Source organism: Pholcus phalangioides, unplaced genomic scaffold, assembly GCF_987345545.1.
Source record: "Pholcus phalangioides strain wild (caught in Gottingen) unplaced genomic scaffold, Ppha-v1.0 ptg000039l_1, whole genome shotgun sequence".
NCBI classification, from domain to species: domain Eukaryota; kingdom Metazoa; phylum Arthropoda; class Arachnida; order Araneae; family Pholcidae; genus Pholcus; species Pholcus phalangioides.
This window is the reverse complement of record NW_028301625.1, coordinates 30,539,618-30,557,652: the sequence shown is the minus strand read 5'-3', so window position 1 is coordinate 30,557,652 and position 18,035 is coordinate 30,539,618. Positions and strand designations below refer to the sequence as shown.

General features: G+C 36.4%; 1 protein-coding gene across 1 annotated transcript in view; it reads left to right on the top strand.

Annotated features, from left to right (window-relative positions):
- The first annotated feature begins 3,468 nt into the window (after window positions 1-3,468).
- The window catches only part of LOC149065827 (protein tyrosine phosphatase domain-containing protein 1-like), a 50,100-nt gene continuing 35,533 nt past the window's right edge, over window positions 3,469-18,035 (top strand). Inside the window, exon 1 of the mRNA XM_089253626.1 lies at window positions 3,469-3,592. The gene's annotated coding sequence lies outside the window, so the exon portion shown is untranslated. The remainder of the gene's footprint in view (window positions 3,593-18,035) is intronic.

Sequence of the window (18,035 nt, the reverse complement as noted above, 5' to 3'; positions counted from 1 at the left end):
CATGGATGAAAATTGTCATGGACCCGAATAATACTATTACGGTAGTTGATCACAAATATTTTGTATATTAGGGCACAGTTTTATGAGAAATGATTCAGATTTTGGAAACATTAAAACTGCCGCCAGAAATAAAGTGCAATACGTACTACCTCCGGACTGGTACGAAATTATCCGCTCAATCTGGAAGAAGAATAGGTTCCATGTGCAAGTAATGTCCCAGCAAGAGCTCAAATCAACAGTACAGTTGGAAAAGGTTGTTATAAGAAAAAAAATTAGTGAAAATGGTACACCAGAGAGAGTACAGTGGCTCAAGCAAGACCGGTCTTAGATCACGTGGCGCCCTGTGCAAAACACAAAACCAGCAGTCGGCACACCCCTCCCCAAGACGGAGATCCAGGGTGATGTGTCGGAGGGGGCGATTTATTGCTAGTCACTACTGTCCCGTAAAAAATATGGAGCAAATTCATTCTCCTGTATTATCCAGCTCTTGGGGAGTGGTCGTGCTTATCTTTCTCTTATTCCTCTCCTGCCCCCCCCCCCCTTCTTCCAAATTGGCTTTAAAGGGACGAAGAAGTTAGTTTCTTGAAACGAAAAAGAGGGGTTTCCTTTAAGCGCCCCTTTTGTGGCTGACACCTCAGAAAAGCTTCCCAGATAGAGACTATGAGGCTCCTAAGTAGTATCTAATAAGAGGTTTTGTCCTTAGGCACATGCTTCATTCTAGGCCTAGATATTTAAAACGTAGGTCTATGAAACTCCGGAAAGGTGTTCACTTGTGTATGTAAGGTTCGTTGGAATTTTTCAGTCCATACACATACGTTGCATTCAGGGGTTGCTCGAGACAAAATCTTCACCAGTGCGGGACCCATTTTTGATGCCCTTGACCTCCCTAAAATGAAACAATTAAAAAAAAGCTTCTGTTTTAATCGCTTTGTAGTGATGCGTTCAAAGGAACAGCGAGATTTCGTCATGATTTTTTTTCACCCTTTCACCTCAGATTTGACGTCCCTTCTTGGTTGTTTCTAGGGCGCCAAAGTGCATGGAACACAGAGAAAAGCTGGAGAAAAGTGGGGGCGATGTAGAGGAAGATTTTCCTCCGTTTGTTTTTTTATTTTTCACAGAACAAAGAAAAAAGAAAGCTGTCCAATATCTACTAGAAGGGTAACGAAAAGAGTTCAAGTGCGTGTGTTTTATCGTGACCGAAATCGGTATATACTGTATGTATATAGGTGCACTGCTCATAGATTCTTTTCCTAAAAAATCAACTACATATACTCATACATTTAATTTTTTTCCATCGCTTGGTCATTTTACATGTATACAGTATTTTTTCGCCCTGTGCAATTGCACAGTTCGCTTTGCCCTGCTACCGGGCTCAAGATAAGTTGGATGCAATTCAGGCAGGACAGCCTACATGTTATGTACTACAAACATACACTCAACGATCTACAACAGTTTCACACACTCCGATTGCCACCTGCAAAATGCCGTGTTAAGGCCCGTTACCGAAACGGAAAAAAAGGACATGATGGACTTGCTTTCTTTTATGCATCCATCATCCCTTCTTTATTGTTTTAAAAACTTCCAGAAAAATAGATAACATTAGATCGTTGTCTATGATGACCAAGTAAAGAAAGCTCAATCGCAGAAATAGGCCCCCCAGACCTTCCTGAAAAGAAATGATTGAAGACTTTTTCCTCTTTATAATGCTGATTTAAAAAATGAATAAATATAATAAAATGCTATAAAAAAACTAACTTTATTTATGCCTTAATTCCTTTATATAGTTTTTTTAATGAGAGAAACAAAAATGAAATTTCATTACATGCAAAAAATTGGTGTAAGTCATGCACAAATGGTGTACGTGCACTAAATAGTGTAAAAAGGTCAATTAACTATAGAATAATTCATCAAATTCTGAATGAGTATCACTGAAATGTGCACAAATAGTTACACATTTTCACAGCGCTGTAGCGTGCCTTCTCAGAGCCCCGTGACAAACTTTTTCCTGCGGTCTTCGTGTAAGGGTTATGCTCAGAAAAATGAGGGTTTGTGGGACCCCAGAATAGTTACGGGAATGCATGTTCAATACTGAGTTGATTGTGGAAAAAAGTATCTTATTCTCTCAATAACTCAAAATTTACAGAACTTCTTATAAAAGACTAATTATCTTGAAAGTACATTTTTTGATTTACACCACTCTTGTACTCAACGGCTCATATGTGAATACTGGCCAAATATCCTTGAGTGGTCCCGTTCTTAGAGGGGGCTTGGTATATTCCTCTCCTCTTTATTCTAAGATTGCTAAAGAATGTAGGTGCCTTGCATACTCTTTTGAAAAGAGAGAATTTGAACCAAGTTTTTTGGATGCGAATGCAGGTAATGAGTTTGAAATAAAACTATGCTTGGGGGGGGGGGGGGAGAAGTGCTATTTTACTTTCTCATAATCCAACCGTTTCGTTTTCTTCCAGATCGTCTGGACCAGACGCCAGCTAGTTTAAATGGGAATAGTATGTAATCAGCCTCAGCCTGTTATAGGGAAAAGTGTTTTATTGACAAATCAACTTTTGAAAATATCTGGGTTCGCCAATGCTAACATAAGGGGTATTTTTAGGAGGCGAGATATCTCATCAATGCCACTGACAGCGTTAATATAATGATTTTTTTAAAAATCTCTTCATGAACAAGATAAAACACGGACTAAATTGGAGTCAGTGGCCGGAATTGGTGCAGAGTTTGGCCGAAATTTTGTATTTTTCAATTTATAAAAGATGTTTGTTACTGTCCGTGGAAGGGACTGAAACCCGTGGATACAACGATAAATCTTTTTTTAATTTTGGCGCTTTCTGCTTTCAGAATTTATACATAAAAAAATAATTAAAGCAAAATAAAATCATTCAATTAATTCACTCCTTGAATAGTTCTTCGTGAATTGGTCAAGACTAGCCACGCGCGGCGAAAATATTTTCTTCTATACACATTCTGAGATATCACTATGAATGGTCAAATCGTCGGATGATAATCTTTCTTACTTATTATTATAACCATATACAGTAGTTCAATTCACCCTCCGTTGATAATGTCCAGTAAGATGAATCAGCTTTTAATAAAAGCAATATTCTACGCTTTGTATCCAAGTAATCTTCTTAGTCGGCGCGTACACCCCCGTATAGTCTCGAACACTGTTTCACAAAGTGTAGGTAACACCCATTTCTTGTTCTGATCGAGTGAAGATAATGAAACAGAATTAGAGAAAAGTATTTCTTCTTGTTTTTTACCGAAACCAACTTCAGAACTCTATACCTTATTTACTACTGCGCCCCTATATGCCAGAAAAATTTTTTTCCTTTGATATTTTTATCGTCGCTATAGCGATCAGAGTGGCCAATCAAAACACGGCCCTTATTAAGAATCAATATGCGACTCTAGTGGCAACTTCCCTTACTTTTTTAAATGGACCGCAAATTTTACCGTCATGGCGTGAGGCTGCACGGCCCTGTGTCCATCAAGGTTTCTAACATGCATCCGCGTGTTTGCGAATTTTGACTATACGTGACATTAGCTGCTTTTTTTTCCTGTCCATATTCGGGAGCAGGTAAGGCACATCTTCTTCTAGAACAACTTTATTTAAAAAATAAATGTGTCTTGCATAAAGAGAGGTTAAAGTCCTTTTAAGTAAAACTTAAAACTTCACTTGTTTTTTGATAAAAATTTCAAAAAGCAAAAATAGTGGTTCTATGTTTGTTTTCACAAGTCAAATATTTTCCTTCATTTAAACCAAACATAAAATAACATGGTTTTTTGCACTGTCAATGGTTTTATTTTCACATAGTGCATCTGTATTTGATTTAATCAAGGCAAGTATCATTAGCTTTTAAAGCAAAAAACAGCGCAAAGTTCGTCATAGCGGAGAAGTCCTTCTTAAGAAAATCTTGTTAAAACCTTGCAATTTGTTCGTTGACACAGAATTTGCTTATTTATAACTCTGTCTATCCCGGTTTTTTTGTTGATAAAGCTGATTGTGATCAAGAACTGCATGTTTTTGGGTGTCTTAAGTTCCCGTTTTTTGTTTTGCAACGTGTACAAAACTTCACTATCTTGAATAATTACAAAGGAAACTGAATTAATCATTGAACCAAGAACTGTGTAATTAGACAATAAAATAAATATGTGGCAGAGTGAAAAAATGAAATGAAACCAATGATGTTTAACTGATTAAAATTAATGGTATTGAAAGTTAAATGGTGATTATTACACTGATGATTATTCGCCTATCTAATAATAGCAAATTAATTGGAATTATGTTTCAAAATTCACTTTAGGCATGCAAATTTTTCTACAGTGTCCCGCAATCGACTGACAGTTTTCAAAATGGGATAGCAAGAAAACGGTGACAGATATTAGTCATTCTTGCGGGATATAAATTTACGAAGTCAGGAATTTCAGATACGTCATCCTTGTTGCAAGGGAATGCATAGTTATTGAAATTACAAAAACTTTTTGTACGGATACCCTGCGCCCAAAAACCCATTATGGGTTGCTGTATTTTAGAAATATATGACATCTGTATTTGTTATGGGCATCTTTTTCTCAGCCACCTCGTTGTGCATTTCGCGTGTTGTGGCCTTGTATTTGTATTTGTATAGAAATTTGTTGACCTGTCTCTCCTGATGCCAACAAAAAAAAAAAAAAAATCACGTTTCGTAGTGAATTATTCCCAGAGATATTTGAATTCGAAAATCGGAGGAAAATTGGGAACGACCACAGCAAAAACTAACGGACAACGCTTCTTTCCCAACTTTCCTTCGATTTTTGAATTCAAATATCTATGCGAATATTGCGCTTAGAAATGTGAAGTTTTTTGTTGGCATCAGAAGAGACAGACAACAACGTTCTAATTGAATTTTTGGGCACAGGGTGTCCATACAAAAAGTTTTTTTTTTGTTTCAATAACTATACAACCCCTTGCAACATGAATGACGTGAATGAAATTTTTGACTTTGCATATTTATATTCCGTAAGAATGACTTTAATATCTGTCACTGTTTTCTTGCTATCCCATTCTGAAAAACCCCAGACGATTGTGGAACCCTCTGTTATATGCAGTAGGTTTTCTCTTTAAAAAATGTAGAACGTGACTAATTTGCTCGGATATACTGAATACCACACATATACATATTTACTTGTGTGTATACGCATTTTCTATATATACAAAATATAATAGCATTGTCTAGATTCTTCGCTATGTATTCATCGTATCTTATCCCATTGGACTTAAGTTCAACATAAAAATCATAAAAACAAACTCGCTATATTTAGGAAAATCAGAGAATGTGATTGATTGCGTTGTTGACCCGTATATACGATAAACACATCAAATTTTTCCTGTCCTTATCGTACGCATAATTATCATTATCATGGTTTGTTTATACCATCTGCCGGAAAGTTTCTTTCCCTTTCGTTTCTAAAGATAAGAGTTTTCGAAAAGATAAGATTATAATAAACATTATATATTGAACAAATATTTCTGAAAGTTACTCTCAAAGGGGAGAGAGGATGCATGCCAAACACTTAATGGTATGACATATGTGCATAAAAAAATATCTATAATCGATAGCAGCTGACACGAGCCCTTTCATTTCTGTATGTAAACGGTAGAGTTTTTTAGCCCTTTAAGTGGTTTTTAAAATTTCAATGAGCCACATTATAACTGCCGCTGTAGAAATCAGTAAACTCTCTGTAAAAAATGCCATACCTTTCTCTAATACAAATACAAATACAACGCCACAGGCAAAATGCCCAACGAGGTGGCTGGGAAAAAGATGCCCATAACAAATATGGATGTCATATATTAAGAAGAGTATTTTTTCAGATTTTGCGCAGATAATAGTGCTTCCCCCAACTCCATGAAAAATATTTAAAAAAAAACAACCGAGGAAGAGAAATACTACGGATTTTTATATTATTTATGCTGCACGCATATTCCTATACCACTCCAAAAAAAAGAAAAAAAAAACCAGTCTCTCTCTATTTGTGTTATCAAACTTTGAACAAAAGCTGACTTCGCTCACTAGCAGTTGATCTGACAGGTTGGTGGGGATGTATAACATGTTCGCGGAAAAAGCCTGCTGTACAAAGATATCTGAGCTACGCATTGCCAAAATAAGAGTGTTTTTAAGGAGGCGAGATATCCCATCATTGCTACTGAGAGGGTTAAAGAAGGTTAAAGTTTACGGGAACACGGTACAAAACTCTTCATTTTATGAGGCACCGACCATTCAAGTGATGATGAAAGCTACAGGGATGAATTAAAATACATAAACACGAATAGTCAAAAAAAGAACATAATTCAAAATGAAAACTAAAAAAAAATATTGTATACGTGTAACAATGTGCATGAAAACGAAATTTTCAAACACATATGACAGCATGATAATTTTTTTCAATTTTTTGCGGTATTGACTGATATCGACACCCTTAATTCATTTACACTTTTGTCTTATTTAAAATATGGTGGAAATTATTGCCGTTAAAAGTCTCTAATTTTTTCATTGGATATACATTTTCGTTGGTTAGTGATTTCGAATAAAACGTAAAACAAATTTTATTTGAGACGAATCAAGCTGGCAAAGGTTAAAACATGACGAGAATATAGTTTTTACATGGTTTGCATACATCTGTTTTACGTGTCAATTATGTATTTTTTAATATTTGAAAAAATCTCATTGAAATAGTTTAAGTTCATAAAGTTTTCTACTTGAACACATTAAGCGAATTTTATAGAAGTGACATGTTTATATTAGCATGAAATACAGTGTAACATCATATGCATGTTCAGTTGCAGCAAGTGTGCAAGTGTAGCCCAGAACTACCGTCCACGGCTTTTCTGAAACAAACTAAATTATATATTTTTTTAGTAATAAAACAATCACGATTTCTTCTAATTGGGATTGGTAATAGAGTTTTCATTAAATTATCCTATGGTGGTTTGACTGTTCTTGTGTACGGGAGTACGGCCAAGAAAGTATAATTTTATAAGTTTTTTCCCCATCTGGTTCATAAAAATTAAATGAGACTACAGTATTTCATTTTTATAGATTTTTGAAATAACTCTGATACAATATACCTGACTTTTTTTCGAATAGATAATATTAAAATAAAAAAAAAAATTAGAGATTTTTAGCTTGCCTTTTTTTCCTATTCCATTAATAATGACTCTTATATGTTGGTCATGTATAGGCATGGCCTGCTCTTGGTAGGCTTAAATCTAGTAATGCGAGATCATAATGCTGAAAAGCTCGAGTATGCTTCAAATACGAGTTCCCGATTGCAGTATATCATTAATAAGTTACAATTTAATTGTTGCAGCAAGTTAGAGATTTAAGAAACGGAAATTTTGATTCTATTCAAGAAAAGACTTCTCGTTATTATGGAAATATATTGCATTACCGCGTGGTTCAATGTCAAAATATGAATAACCTCTGTTTACTTCCAATTAAGTTGCTCAAAGGGATTGATTGCTTTCACGCGTGAGTGATTTCACAACTACCTGTGAATACAGTCTTTAGTAACTTCATGTTCCTACATTGAGGAGAGAGTGCTTAAAATTTTTTATTGCGCCACTTTTAATTAGATCTAGCTCAACAACCTAAGAGAGTTGATTTTCCTTGTAAGACAGCAGGTGGCGAAGCTACGAAATGACATGAAATGAACTCTCTCACTCGGGATTTTTTTTATTACCTTCTCAATTGCCTACAAAAGTCAAGGCGATTATTCCTCGCACATTTTACATCCGCGATAACTGTTACATCTTCACCGCAACGAGTATGCAAACTCGGAGGGGCGTCGGAAGGGTTTCGAACCTGTTGAGGCTCGTCTTCAGCTTCATGTAAGAAATTTTGATTTCTGAATCAATTCTCGGGGACCCGCTCCACAAATTTCTGTGGGTGAGCACCCACAGCACCCCCGGCTCCGATGCCACTATAAACTGTTGTATCGGCATTCTCTCAAAGAATCGTGAAACAATGTCGTTATATAACCGATTTCTTATGATACTGGATTAAAATACATAACCAGATGCTATCATGAAGTGGTTATTTCACCCGAATATAAGGGACAGTGCCCAAAATTCGCCCCCCCCCCTAACTTGCATGTATAGCGCTGCTATCTTGCGAAAGTGCCAAGAAACTCTTCAGAACCATTCAGTTGACTACTTGCGGTATCGGGTATCGAACTCGCGGATTTAAGCCTCAATTTTTAAAAATAGTTTTTGTTATAACCGCCTGGCAGAGTCGAGTGGTTAGAGAGCTATCCTGTCACTGTGCAGGCCTGGGTTTGAATACCGGTTCTCGGGCATGGACGTACACTAACAAATTCCCTGGACGGATCATGCTGATCCCTTGGGAATACGTGATGATCACGTTTAAAAAAAAAAACTTGTTACAGAGTGTGAAATATCAACTTTGAACAGTTATATTTACGCCTTATACGGACAGGATCGGATCTCGAATCCCGCGAACTACGTGGCTCCAGAAGGCGCCAACTGAAGGGGAGGGGCGATTTTTTTAATCACTAAAATATCATTCGCTTACACTTGAAAAATGTCCAGAACCAGTCCTGCTTACGGAGAGTTTTTTTATCAGTTAGGATTGATAATTATGGATCGCTACTCAAATATCGCGTTGCAATCGTCATAGTCCTGTAGCTATAGTTGTTTAGTCAGGAGCAGTCACAATTTTTGATATAGCGAATTCCTAAATCCGTCTTCTCTGAGTATCAGAGGGAAACTCATCGTATATATTCTTGTGATATATTTTTTTCCTGACCACTTAGATTCGTTTTGATTCATGTATAATCAATTGGTGTATACTTGTCGACCTTTTTATATTGTTTAATACCTCTATGTCTTATTCATGGGAAAAAGGTCTAATTATATAAATATAATAAAGTAACAAATATAAGTAATATATATATATATATAACTAATAAATATAAGCAAATAAAATAAATAGGTAGATAATAATTTTAAAGGAGGAGACGGGATTATAGGACTCCTTTGATGAAAATGCAAAATTTGCGTTGTTTTGATTTTTTTTTTGGTTAGAAAAAATTTATTTACTACAATCACACTTGCAACACTATTAGGTATGGAGTTACTAAAATCAGTTTTTTAATTATTTTAACTCTAAACAAATTTTCAGAATTAACGATTTTGTTTAGGGGAGACGGGCTTTACCTTAGATACAGGCATCTTCAACTCGTTGCTCGCGAGCACCATGGTGCTCTATGAAACACCCAGAGTGCTCGATGCTTGTGTTCGATTCGGTGCTCGCGAGCACTTGATCAACGTTACAATTAAACACCTTGTACAAATTGTGCATTCAAGTTATCCTGATGCATTTGTACGTCAAACATGCCGTAAGGGTGCTCGCGACTAGGAAAAAGACCTATACTTAAATACAACTATTACTACTACTTAACCATACATGGCACGCATCTCGTATTCATTCCTCTACGGAATTTCTAACGAATTGGTACATGTTGGAATGTGTGTTCTGAGTGTATGCGTAGCTTTTATTTATGTATGCGCATTTATTTATGTTGTCGGAATCAGGCTTCTTATATGTGTTCTTGCTGGTGCAACCATTTGTTTTCCATATTTTGAAGTAAATGCTTGAATTTTTATGCTATGTAAGTATAGTGTTGAGGAACTGCTCGCTTTCTGCAAAGAGATTTTTTTTAAATGGGATACCAGCTTGCATTCGCGCTTTAATGTCGGAAAACCACAGAAAATATACTCCAGCCAACCGTCACTGTGCCGTCAAAGGGGTTCGAACCTGGATCCTCACAATGAGAGTCCAGCACGATGCCCACACGACCGCACAGTGGCTAATAATATAAATACAGTGATATAGAATGGAACAACCGTGCCCCACCCCTAAGATTGGGTCGTCGTGTATAGAGAAGCAGAATATACTCCTTTAAAATCTAAATAGATGTTAAAAAAATGATCATTTTAAACTCAACGAATTCCTTGAAATGAATTCCAGATGTCACTTGAAACTGAGGCTTAAGGAGGTAACGGCTGCATGGATTAAACAGAGGTAAAGATCCGAATACCTGGAGATATTCATGTAACTTTGCTAGGATATTAAAACGGAAATGAAAGCATATCAATACGGATCCACAGCTTCTAGGAACTCTTCCAAATATCCTACGTAACAATGTGTATAAACTGAACAATGATCGACGATTGTACAGTGAATCAGGGTCGCGACTAGGATTTTTGCCACCCAGGACAAACATGATTTATCTGCCCCCACAACTTTAAAATTCGATAATTTTATAACGGTATACGTTGTTCCCACGTAGAACTGCCGCCCCCTAAATTTCGTCACAAGGGGCAGTTACCCCCACCCCCTTCTAGTTCCGGCCCTGCTGTGAATTCTGTATTTATTGCCACAATTATCAATAGGAAATGCAAGACAAATACTTTCACCAGCGTGTTTTGAGTTAAATCAATATGCTCAAAAGTTCTAAGAATTTAGAAAAAACTACAAACATGAAAAATTTGTGATTATATCTAAAATAGTTGTACGATAGTACTCGATGCCATGAGTTGAGATGTTCTGGTGACCAATGTTTCTGCCCGATTGTCTCGGAAACAGAGGAGTTTAGATATTTAGGAGTCACTATAAACAAAAATTTGAAATGGAACTCTCATGCAAATACCCTTAGTAACAAAATAAAATACATGAATGTGTTCGCTTATATTGCTTGAAAAATATTATATCTCCTCAATTTATTCATACACTTTATTTTGCTTGGTTCTACACACTTATTCCATGGGCGGTGGTACGGGGAGGGGGGCAGGGGAGGCATCGCCCCTTCCCCAGCGTCATAGGTGGAGTCGTCTGATCTAATGTATATATGTATGTATGAATTGACATAATCATCATCGTGCCCCCCCCCCCCTCACCCATCCACCCAGACTTTCAACAAGTCTATCTCCGCCTATGATTTATTCAGTATGCCATATGTGTTTGGGAAGGCGATTGAGTCTAACTTGAATGTTTTAATACATATGTGGCCTGAAAAAAAAAATTATAAATATTATTTCCTTTCGTAACTCTTTCTCTCTCTCTCTACACCATCTGCCTATGATTATAAATCAGACTATAGATTTAATATTAGAAAACTATATATATATATACGAAGTCTAATGTTTATTTATAAAAATTTCCTATTGGTTTGAAATTAGGCAATGCCAAACAAATACACATCTTCGTGGAGGTTTTCAACGTAATATTATACAACCTAAAAAACCCAGAAGCAATTCGTATATTTGGCTCCATTATATTTTAATAACCTGCCAAATGAAATAAAATAAGAATATGAAGTAGAGAGCTTTCAAAAAACTAATAATTAATTATATTAATTTTTTATTACAATAATAAAATACTTCTCAGTTCCCAGTATACAGTGTTGTCACACGAAGGCCTCTATAATATCTGTCTTTATTTGCATATTTCATTTAGTATTTGATATTTACTATGAAAATTTTTGCCATCACGGAAGAAATTTATGTTGTATACTTTGAACTGATCAAGCGATCTCTTGAGTAGAATATTGTGCATATATATATTACCTTTTATTCTCTTTTTTTTCTTTCAATAAAATGTATTTTACTATTATATTTATTTATTTATTTGACATTAAAAAAGTGAGGTTTAAATTTATTGTTTACGAAAATCGGCTGGGACTGATGCTTGTTGATGTCATATCCGATATGTCGAAACAGCCAACGTCGTTATACCGAGTTCGACTTCATTCTTATCGAAGAACGCTACATAAAGCTATCAATAATCGATAGATATCTCTAATCTATATCTCATTCTGGAAGACATATTCGCAGGAATAAATGTGTTAAACATTTCAGATAAATGACCGAATCACGCTTTTATTCAAATGTTTCAATAAAAATAATCAATATATATAGATATGATAGAGATAAGACTATGACAAAGCAATTGAAAGAGATTAGATTGACAACACGATTCCCATCTAAAACGGTTATTTCATGCACTCGAATGAACTAATTTAGGGTGGTATTCATCGACATGGTTTAAACTAGGGGTCTTCAACCCATGGCACGCAGACGATATTTTTCGACACAATTTTTTGATAGAAGATCGACACGGATTGGTTAGAAACCTGAATTCAACCAATACGTGTCAATCTCCTATCCAAAAATTGTGGCTAAAATTTAAACCCTGTCGGTGAATACCATCTACGTAGATCCACGGTTTAACCCTCGAGTGCAAACGCGTTTTACCCCTCATTCATCCTGTTTTTTCCCCAACTCTTCACCGTTTTTTGAATTCAAAAATATCTTAGGAAATATTGCACTTAGAAATGTGGAATTTTTTTGGTGACCTCAAGAGAGAGAATAACGACTTTCTAATTGAATTTTTGAGTACAGGGTGTCCGGTTATAAAAGTAATTTATTTTTATTTTTATAATTATACAACTCCTTGCAATACAAATGACGTATCTGAGGTCCACACGTTATTGGGATACTTTTTCTAATTGGAAGTATGCCTCTAGGATCAACGGTTCGCCAGTGATTTGCGGTGCGAGGTGTTAGCTATGCACCCTGTATATAAAAATAGCCTAAAAAACTAATGTTTGCCCAGTGCCCAGACTTAAGAGGAATTGGTTCTGCTTGTAAGCTCTCTCGATTGATATACATAAATACAGTACGATTTTGAGATAAGTGAGCGAATTCAAAGAGAGCATACTAATGATGTTTTACATTTCAGGGACGAAAGAAGGCGGGGCGTTTGAAGCATGGCTCGTTTCTTTCGTTCTAAAAATATCAACTTAACGTATGCTAATCACGTGGTCTTCTTTTATGAGCTTTAATGCAGATTAACCGAAAATCGCTTTTAAAAACGTTGTTAAAAATAGTGTTCGGCTCAAAGATCATTAGGTTGATTTCATTTTTATAAATTATAAGTTGGATTTTTTGAACAATTTCGAGTAAAAAATTAAAAGATACGCATTCTAAAAAACATTGAAATTACTCTTTTAATTTTAAAATACTAAAATTTTCTTATATGCTTACATTTTCAATTTTTTTAAAACCCATTTTATTGAGATTATGTGCTAACGTTAATCGTCTTTGTTCTGTGATTGAAGAAATGCGGATATTTAACGGCAATGTTGTAATACTAATCTCGTCAGAGTAAAAAGTCAGTCTTACTAGACACGGGACCAAAAGTGGCTTAATTTCGTTGTCGCAAAAGACCCGATCTTGTATATTTTATAGGGAGAGAAATTGGTATGACCCCTAAAATTCATATGTTAATACGGAATATACAGGAATGTCTGAAAAATATCCATTAAAAAATATAAACTTTCAATTAAATGCAAATTAACGAAAAAATCAACAAAAATTTCGAATTGATGAAAGTTCAGAACCGGAAGAGATTTTAAATTAACGGAAAATGATTCCACATAACTAATGAAAGGAATAATCTGAGCACTATTGAAAATATAAAATTGATGAATAAGGAAAAATAATGAAAGAAATAATTCCAGCACCTATGAAAATTCAGAAGTAAAAAAAGAAATAATTCCATAATTGATTAAAATTGAGAATTAATATCAAAGAAATATTTAATTCTGAATTCCAGAATTGGTGGAAGTTTTCAATCATTTGAGAAAGTGATTCTCCTCCGTTTGATTTGGGACTCTATTCAATGGCGTATTTACAGGGAGGGGCTTAGCGGACTATAACCCAGGACGGCAAGTCGAGAGGGGTGCAAAGGAATTAGTAGCATGGAATAAAGGGCGGCGAAATTTGTGTGTGTGTATATATATATTGTTAAAGTTCTGTGTTAAGCCAATGTCAGGGTGTTCCCCCCTGATCAGAGCCCTAGGCATTAAATATTGCTTTTTCAATTTTGAATTCCTATTAGAATTTTTGATTTTTGAAATCTCCGATTAATTTATTTTTGAAATTTTCAATGTTCATATATTTTTTGCTTTCTCCTTCCATAGATCACATAATTAATTTTTTTCACATTTAAAAATGGAACTTTAACAATGCTTTTTCACTACACTGCATATTGCAGCTGCCTATGGCGCTGGTATTGGTGAATTTAATGACCGAAAGAGTGACCTAGAGAGTTTGCAAGCACGACGTGAGTGAGCAAAAGAGTGACTTATAGTGTGAACAAGCATGGGAATGACCAAACGAATGACATAAACAGCGAAGGACCAGGTCAGTGAGTGACCTAGAGCGTGTGCAAATACATATATGTGAGTGACCAAATCAGTGTGCGAGTATGTGAGTGACCAAATCAGTGTGCGAGTATGTGAGTGACCAAAACAGTGTGTAAAGGAGAGACTTAAGATACACGGGTGTACTTGCAGGAGTAGGGTGGGGTGGGGTGGGGTGAGGCCAATGGGTTATAGCACAAGGCGGCGTATTCGATGAAAGGGTAATCAGGAAAATTAGACTAGAATGGGGGGAAAGGCGGAAAAATTCGTGCATCTCATAGGGGATAGACATGAAAGTCTGGAGGGGACACGATCATTATTGCTGGGGGGGGGGGGGCACAATGATGATGATGATGTCAATTCATATATACATTAGATCAGACAACTCCACCGTTGACGCGGGAGGGGGAAAAGTTGACAGGTTTCATTTTGGGGGCCTTGGAGGAATCTCATTGTTTTCTGTTGTTTAACATTGTAAAATTTGCAACATCGGTAGCCCGAGATAAAACCAGTCTGGGCCCCCACTATAAGTACGTGAATTGGGTCACGGGTCCTTGATTGGGGTCCTGGAATTTGTTTGTTGGTAAAATGAATACAAGTGAAAATTTTTCGTGGTCCAACAGAGCTTCAGTCTGGGGGCCCTCATGGGGAAGTTTCCTGGGGGTACTTGATGAATCACATTTGTTTCTTGTTGCTTTATTATTGTAAAATTCGTCAATAATCTGGTGCTTTCACATGTCACTTTTCATAGCACTCTGATGAAGTGGGACGAAATAAACAAGATATGTTATGAAGAGGAGGGGTGTGGGGGGGGGGAAGTTGGTCACCAAAGGCGGTAAGGGAGGCAGGGTTCCCTAGTAAATATTTAAAACCATTTTTGACAATTTTCGAGAAAATCGTCATTTGAACGTAGTCAGTTGCCTTAACCCTCAGCGTTTTTCCATCATCCAAGTGTGATTAGAGCAGTAGGGTGCTCACTCATCCAAGGGCAGTGCTATCTACTCATGCTTATAAAGGATAATCCGAGAGAAACTGACGTCTACCGCTCGCGATTACCATAGGTGTCCATTGTGAGAGCGCATGCGCATTAGAGACAAATAGATATTCGAGAATTGACATATTTAAAAATTAGAACCCCCCCCCCCCCGGCTGGCACAAAGCAACTATGGAGCAGGTGGAACGAAGCCGAATCAAAGTAACCCGAAAGGTTCATGGGTCGAATCCCGCCCATATAACGCTATTTTTCCCTCTTTTTCTTACATCTTGAATTTAAAAAAAAAAATTGTTTTTTTTTCTTTTTCACTTACATCCAAAAAGCTTTTATTAAACGTCCCGACATCCCCGGAGGTGTGCGGAGTCACGATACGCTTGCTTCGGGGGGATGGCGTGTCAGCCAGCCATCCCACACACGTTTTATTACTTTTCGCATAATAAAATGAAAGTGATGTTCTTGCGATTGTATAGTAATTATTTTTCAAAATTTAATGTGAAAAAATTATTTTCCACAAACGCAACGCCATCGCGAGAATGAAATGCCGTAATTCGAATCTAACAGTCAGCGGTTCCCTCCACTCCTTGAACAAGCATCGTTTTCCCTCGGTGTGTACGGAGGAAAATTCATAGAATCATCCGAAGATGTAAGGTGAAAGAGGGGAAATAATAGTGGCGCGGGTGGGATTCGAACCATGAACATTTCAGTCGTCTTCGATTCTGCATCGTACCAATTACTTTAACAGTTTTGTGCTAGCCGGTCCTAATTGAATATATCAATTCTCGAACATCTATTTGTCTCTAATGTGCATGCGCTCTCAGAACGGACACCTATAGTAATCGCGAGCGCTAGACACACGTCAGTTTCTCTCGGACTATCCTTTATAAGCATAGGAGGATGGTAGGGACCCAGGGATGCTTGCAATTTTTTCTTTTAAGATGGAATTTTTTAAATGACGTAAGATGGCGAACGCATATATATATATACATATATATATATTAGCCTTTTTATTATTTCAATATTTTCTAACACGTTTGTATTGGATTTCTTGCACTGTATTGGATGGGTGTACATTGTTAAGCAGAGGTAGAGTATTTCGCTATCTCTTGCCGGTGATTATGGGTTCTCTGTTTGAACCACACATTTTTTTCTTCTCGATTATATTCAATTTGCAAGCCTGAGTGTGTAATTGTCATCATCTTTCACAAATTAAACTAAAAAAAGGAGAATTATTTTGACTCAGCCACACAAAGCAGCTTTTCTCCGGCTAATCCCTCAGCCTAGGGGTTAGACAGGGTCTCGCTCTTGCACAAAAGGGTTAAAAAAACACTGGCTTACTGGACTTTAGGGGCTCAAGGATCAGAAAACCGACCTTAATTATAAAATGTTTGTTTACTATAAATTTATTCAAAAAATCAGTTCAAAACTAGAAAGGGTCTCGCTCGGGGATGAGGCGTGGACTGAAAAAGACAGGGAGCCACAAGAAGAAAAATATAATTCAAAGGGGACATGTGGATGAAAAAAAAAGGTTAACAAGCACTGATCTATGCCTTGCATATTTTGAAATGCTAACGAATGCGAGCCGTGAAAAAAACAAAAAACAAAAAAACTCTTCGATAGTTCCATAAACTATTTAATTCCTTGTGCTGATTTAATTCCGTGTCGAGAGGGTTTCGTATGTCCAAACTGTGCCGCCTCTCTCCAACTATTATGTTATCGCGTGACTTTCGCTCTAATCGTTGAGATCTTTCATCCTTGATTTTGTCGAATCGTTTATTACTTTTGCGATATGTTAATATTAGTTTTGAATTAAAGCATGACTTTTACTTTCCTCAATTTTTACGTTTTACTGGTAAATGAATGCACCGTAGCGTACCACAGCGAGGTGGTGAGAATCCAAAAAATACTAGAATTACTTGATTTTCAATAGGTAATCAAAGAACGATGATTTACACCATAAATAGATAAATTTATGGTGATACATAATTAATAGGGCTGATCCGATTAATCGATTTATTGAGTCAGATCAGTCGTTAATCGCAGTTGAAAAGTTTAGTTGAGTAACTCGACTCGTCAAAATCCGATTGAAAAATTCGACTAAAATTTTTATTAGAAATTTGTAATTTGACGATTTATTTTACGAAATTGATTAGATGTCTAAAATTATGTTACAATATATAACTTTTAAATTTCGATCAAGTTTTTCAACAAAAAATGATGATTTAAGTTTCGAATTCGGTTTGATGGAAGTTTTAGAAAACAAGACCCAAATTTATTGTCTTCACTGAGGACAGCAGTTTTCCTATTTGAGACGAATCAGCTCTCAATTCCCCCTCCAGTACCATTTCGAATCAGTTTCTAGGGAAATAAGTAATAGTACAAAGATCGAAAGTAGACTGCTGGCCACCGTAAATGCAACACCCTGAAGGAAGCATGCAAATAATATGAAATTTACAACATGCATTAGCGGAGGTGAGATATGCAAATGATTAGAATTTCAGCGCAGACGCACATCACGCGCGCCTGTGGCGCCACTTCAAAGCGCTATTTAAGGCTTGGAGATTTCGACGATTTGAAGTACGGCAATTGTGTTTTTCTTGTGGTTTTTTCAAAAAAACGATCATCTTTTTATCAAGTATCCGAGTTCGACAGAGGAAGGATAGTGGCCTACCGAGATTGTGGATTATCTTTCAGGGAAATCGGTAGTCGTGTTGGACGAAACCAAACAACTGTAATGCGGATATGTGATCGTTGGATGCAG